The sequence below is a fragment of the Arachis stenosperma genome, chromosome 10 (genome assembly GCF_014773155.1).
Source record: "Arachis stenosperma cultivar V10309 chromosome 10, arast.V10309.gnm1.PFL2, whole genome shotgun sequence".
NCBI classification, from domain to species: Eukaryota; Viridiplantae; Streptophyta; class Magnoliopsida; order Fabales; family Fabaceae; genus Arachis; species Arachis stenosperma.
Window position 1 is genome coordinate 28500827 of NC_080386.1, and position 6657 is coordinate 28507483.

The window sequence follows — 6657 nt, forward strand, 5'->3', positions numbered from 1 at the left end:
GACTTTCAGAAATTTCTCTACCATATCAGAGAAGATAGAGAGCATGCATCTCTGAAAGGTTGCAGGTGCATTGCACAGTCCAAATGGCATCCTTTTGTAGGCGAATACTCCAGATGGACATGTGAATGGTGTTTCTCTTGGTCCTGGGGATCTACTGCAATTTGGTTGTAACCTGAATAGCCATCCAAAAAGCAGTAGTAATCATGTCCTGCTAGTCTCTCTAGCATCTGGTCTATGAATGGTAAAGAAAAATGATCCTTTCTGGTGGCTGTATTGAGCCTTCTGTAGTCAATACATATGCGCCACCCTGTAACTGTTCTTGTAGGAACCAGTTCATTCTTTTCATTATGAACCACTGTCATGCCTTCTTTCTTGGGGATAACTTGGACAGGGTTCACCCAGGGACTATCAGAAATAGGATAAATAATCACAGCCTCTAGTAACTTAGTGACCTCTTTCTGCACCACTTCCTTCATGGCTAGATTTAGCCGCCTCTGTGGTTGAACCACTGGCTTAGCATCATCCTCTAATAGGATCTTGTGCATGCATCTGGCTGGGCTAATGCCTTTAAGATCACTTATGGACCACCCAAGATCTGTCTTGTGTGTCCTTAGCACTTGAATTAGTGCTTTCTCTTCCTGTGACTCTAAAGCAGAGCTTATGATCACGGGAAAAGTATCATCCTCTCCTAGAAATACATATTTCAGGGATGGTGGTAGTGGTTTGAGCTCGGGTTTAGGAGGCTTCTCCTCCTCTTGAGGAGTTTTCATAGGCTCTTTTATTTTCTCTGGTTCCTCCAGATCAGGCTGAACATCTTTAAAAATGTCCTCTAGCTCTGATTCGAGACTCTCAGTCATATTGACCTCTTCCACTAGAGAGTCAATAATATCAACGCTCATGCAGTCGTCTGGGGTGTCTGGGTGCTGCATAGCTTTGACAACATTCAACTTAAACTCATCCTCATTGACTCTCAGGGTCACCTCCCCTTTTTGAAAATCAATGAGGGTTCGTCCAGTTGCTAGAAAAGATCTTCCTAAAATGAGAGTTGCACTCTTGTGCTCCTCCATTTCCAGCACCCCAAAGTCAGTGGGAAAGGCAAACGGCCCAACCTTGACAATCATGTCTTCAATTACGCCTGATGGAATTTTAGTGGAGCCATCAGCAAGTTGGAGGCATATCTGGGTTGGTTTGACTTCTTCATTCAAACCAAGCTTTCTGATAGTGGATGCAGGTATCAGGTTAATACTTGTCCCAAGATCACATAGAGCTGTCTTGGTACAAGTACCCTCTAATATGCATGGTATCATAAAACTTCCGGGATCTTTAAGCTTCTCTGGTAAGCTTTTCAAAATGACTACACTGCATTCTTCAGTGAGGAATACTTTTTCAGTTTCTCTCCAATCCTTCTTATGACTTATGATCTCTTTCATGAACTTAGCATAAGAGGGTATTTGCTAAAGTGCCTCTGTAAACGGGATCTTTATTTCAAGAGTCCTGAGATAGTCTGCAAAGCGGGCAAATTGTTTATCCTGTTCTGTTTGGCAGAGTTTCTGAGGATAAGGGATCTTGGCTTTATATTCCTCAACCTTAGTTGCTGCAGGTTTATTTCCTAAAAAGGTGGTTAGAGAAGCCTTCTTAGGAGGGTTACTATCAGCACTTGCAGGTGTCTAATCCCTTATTGGCGTTTGAACGTCGGGATTAGGGGTTAGATGGGCGTTTAACGCCAATATTCCACCCTTTTCTGGCGTTTGAACGCCATAACTAGACATGGACTGGGCGTTTAACGCAAGTTTTTCACCCTTTTCTAGCGTTTGAACGCCAGAAGTGGGCATCCACTGGGCGTTTAACGCCAATTTTTCACCCTTTTCTGGCGTTTAAACGCCAGAATTATTTTTCTCTGGGCTCTTACTGTCCTCAGAAGGATTTTGGGCAATGGTTTGCTCATCCTTTATCAGTTGTTCCTTCCTTGACTTTCTGTTGCCTTGAGTTGAGACATTTAATGTCTTTCTGGATAACTACTGTTTCATTTGATTCAATTGTTTTTCCATACTTTGGTTAGCATCCTTGGTTTCTTGTAGCATGTCCTTAAATTCTGCTAGCTATTCTGTTAGATAACATAATTGCTGATTGAGTTCAGCAACTTGTTCTGGAGGACTAAGTCCAGTGGATACTGCCTTAGCCTCTTCTTTCGTAGGGTCAACAGAGTATCAAGTTTTCAACCTGGTACACGTGGTGGCTGGTGCACGAAATTGCAATAACACTTTTGCAATCCCGCACAACTAACCAGCAAGTGCACTGGGTCATCCAAGTAATACCTTGCGTGAGCAAGGGTCGATCCCACGGAGATTGTCGGCTTGAAGCAAGCTATGGTTATCTTGTAAATCTTAGTCAGGATATCAGAAATTATCAGGATTGATTGGAAAAAGCAAAAGAACATGAAATGGTTACTTGTTTTGCAGTAATGGAGAATAGGTTGAGGCTTTGGAGATGCTCCATCTTCTGAATCTCTGCTTTCCTACTGTCTTCTTCATCAAACACGCAAGGCTCCTTCCATGGCAAGCTATATGTAGGGTTTCACCGTTGTCAGTGGCTACCTCCCATCCTCTCAGTGAAAACGTTCATATGCTCTGTCACAGCATGGCTAATCATCTGTCGGTTCTCGGTCAGGCCGGAATAGAATCCATTGATTATTTTGCGTCTGTCACTAACGCCCCGCCTGCTAGGAGTTTGAAGCACGTCACAATCATTCAATCATTGAATCCTACTCAGAATACCACAGACAAGGTTTAGACCTTCCGGATTCTCTTGAATGCCGCCATCAGTTCTAGCTTATACCACGAAGATTCTGGTTAAGGAATCCAAGAGATATCTACTCAATCTAAGGTAGAACGGAGGTGGTTGTTAGGCACACGTTCATAATTGAGAATGATGATGAGTGTCACAGATCATCACATTCATCCGGGTTAAGAACAAGTGATATCTTAGAATGGAAGCAAGCATGATTGAATAAGAAACAGTAGTAATTGCATTAATCCATCAAGACACAGCAGAGCTCCTCACCCCCAACCATGGGGTTTAGAGACTCATGCTGTGAAAGGTACACAAAGAAACGTGTAAAGTGTCATGAGGTACTGTTACAATGTCAAAAGATCCTATTAATAGTGAACTAGTAACCTAAGGTTTACAGAAATGAGTAAATGACAGAAAAATCCACTTCCGGGCCCACTTGGTGTGTGCTTGGGCTGAGCATTGAAGCATTTTCGTGTAGAGACCTTTTCTGGAGTTAAACGCCAGCTTTCATGCCAGTTTGGGCGTTTAACTCCAAGTTTTATGCCAGTTCCAGCGTTTAACGCTGGAATTCCTGAGGGTGACTTTGAACGCCGGTTTGGGCCATCAAATCTTGGGCAAAGTATGGACTATCATATATTGCTGGAAAGCCCAGGATGTCTACTTTCCAACGCCGTTGAGAGCGCGCCAATTGGGCTTCTGTAGCTCCAGAAAATCCACTTCGAGTGCAGGGAGGTCAGAATCCAACAGCATCCGCAGTCCTTTTCAGTCTCTGAATCAGATTTTTGCTCAGAACCTTCAATTTCAGTCAGAAAATACCTGAAATCACAGAAAAACACACAAACTCATAGTAAAGTCCAGAAAAGTGAATTTTAACTAAAAACTACTAAAAATATACTAAAAACTAACTAAAAGATACTAAAAACATACTAAAAACAATGCCAAAAAGGGTACAAATTATCCGCTCATCACAACACCAAACTTAAATTGTTGCTTGTCCCCAAGCAACTGAAAATCAAAATAGAATAAAAAGAAGAGAATATACTATAGACTCCAAAATATCAAAGAAACATAGTTCCAATTAGATGAGCGGGACTAGTAGCTTTTTGCCTCCGAACAGTTTTGGCATCTCACTCTATCCTTTGAAGTCCAGAATGATTGGCATCTATGAGAACTCAGAACTCAGATAGTGTTATTGATTCTCCTAGTTAAGTATAGTGATTCTTGAACATAGCTAGTGTATGAGTCTTGGCTGTGGCCCAAAGCACTCTGTCTTCCAGTATTACCACCGGATACATACATGCCACAGACACATAATTGGGTGAACCTTTTTAGATTGTGACTCAGCTTTGCTAGAGTCCCCAATTAGAGGTGTCCACGGTTCTTAAGCACACTCTTTTTGCCTTGGTTCACAACTTTATTTCTTTCTTTTTCTTTCTTTTTCTCTTTTTTTTTTCGAAAATTTTTTTTTTCCACTGCTTTTTCTTGCTTCAAGAATCAATTTGATGATTTTTCAGATCCTCAATAACAGTTCTCTTTCTCCTCATTCTTTCAAGAGCCAACAATTTTAACATTCTCAAAACAACAAATTCAAAAGACATATGCACTGTTCAAGCATTCATTCAGAAAACAAAAAGTATTGTCACCACATCAAACTAATTCAACTAGTTTCAAGGATAAATTTCGAAATCCTGTACTTCTTGTTCTTTTGTGATTAAAGCATTTTTCATTTAAGAGAGGTGATGGATTCATAGGACATTCATAGCTTTAAGGCATAAACTTCAAATTTTATTAATTATGAATTAAGAACAAGACTCAGAAAATAAATATAAGATGAAACTAGAAATAGAAAACAAAACAAAAAAAAACGCAAAACATAGGCTCCTAATGATAGAGGTTTTCACAGAGTTAGGACTCAACAACCTTGATTTTGAGAAGTGGATGCTCCCTCAGCTTGAGAAGAGAGCTTTTGGCGTTTCAGCTCTTGGAGTTCACGCCCCTGCTCCTCTTGCTCCTTCCATTGACTTCTTGGTGATTGGATGTTCAATGGGTATGAATTCATCTGCTCCCATCTTCACCCCAGCCTCTTTACAGAGCAAGGAGATCAAGCTTGGGTAGGCCAGTTTGGTTACAGTGGAATTCTTATTTGCAATTATGTAGATCTCACAGGCAATCACATGATGAACCTCCACTTCTTTTCCAAGCATAATGCAATGAATCATCACTGCTCTCTTGATAGTTACCTCAGAACGGTTGCTAGTGGGCAGTATGGAACGCCCAATAAAGTCTAGCCAACCTCTTGCAATTGGTTTGAGGTCTCCCCTCTTGAGTTGGTTTGGGACACCCTTAGAATTGGTTATCCACTTAGTTCCAGGGAGGCATATGTCCTCTAGAACTTGATCCAACCCTTTGTCTGCTCTCACCATTCTCCTATTAAAAGAGTCAGGATCATCTTGCAGTTGAGGCAACTTGAAGATTTCTCTTATTTTGTCCAGATGGAAGTACATAACTTTCCCTCTGACCATGGTTCTGTAGGTATGGTAAGCGGTTCCAGTCATTCTCTGCTTATCTATTAGCCACAGATTTGAGTAGAATTCCTGAACCATGTTCCTTCCAACCTTTATTTCAGGATTGGTTAGAACTTCCCATCCTCTGTTTCGAATTTGCTCTTGGATCCCCGGATATTCATCTTCTTTCAGATCAAATTTAACTTCCGGGATCACTGACCTCAGACCCATTATTTTGTGATAATGGTCTTCATGTTCTTTGGTTAAGAACTTCTCTTGATTCCAAAGATTCTTTAGAATAGTCTCTTTCTTTCCTCTTAAATTGGTTTGTTTTCCCTTAGGAGCCATGATCTTGATGAATCTTGGCTTAGTGATCACGGAAAAGCACACCAAACTTAGAGGTTTGCTTGTCCTCAAGCAAAAGAAAGGAAGGAAGAGAGAGGGAGGAAGAGAAAATTCGAATGGTGTGGTGGAAAGAGGGAGCCAAACGTGTATTTATAAGGTGGGGAGGGGAGTTTTCGAAAAAAAGAGAAATTTGAAAGGAGATTTGAGAAGATATGGAAAGAAATTGAGAAAAAAGGGTGAAATTTTTGAACAAAATTTGGGAATGATTTGAGAGATTTGAAGAGTGATTTTAGATTTTTGAAAATTTGAAAGTGAATGATGAGAGATTGAAATGTATTTTTGTAGAAAAATATGGGTAAGAAAAGGAAAGTTTGAAAAAATCTGATTTGAAAACAAAATTGTGGTCCCCCCCACCTTGCTGGCGTTAAACGCCCAGAATGGCACCCATTCTGGCGTTTAACGCCCAATTGATGCCCCTTTTGGGCGTTTAACGCCCAGCCAGGTGCCCTGGCTGGCGTTAAACGCCAGAAATCCTTTATCACTGGGCGTTTTTCTGAACGCCCAGGATGCTGCACACCTGGCGTTAAACGCCCAGAATGGTGCCCATTCTGGCGTTTAACGCCCAAAATGGCACCATTCCTGGCGTTAAACGCCCAGAATGATACCCATTCTGGCGTTTAACGCCCAAAATGCCCCTTACTGGTGTTTTTTCGCCAGTAAGCTCTTTTTCTCTGCTTTTTGAGCTGAATCCTTCTGTAACTCTGTGAATTCCTTCATTTTTGATACTTGCCTTTGTAAGAACTAATCATATAACCTCCTAATGACTGGGTTGCCTCCCAGCAAGCGCTTCTTTACTGTCTTTAGCTGGACCTTTACTGAGAATCACTCAAGTCTCAGTTTTGAGCATTCCTGCTCAAAATTGCTTTCAAGATAATGCTTGATTCTCTGTCCATTAACAATGAACTTTTTGTCAGAATCAATATCCTGAAGCTCAACATATCCATATGGTGACACTCCC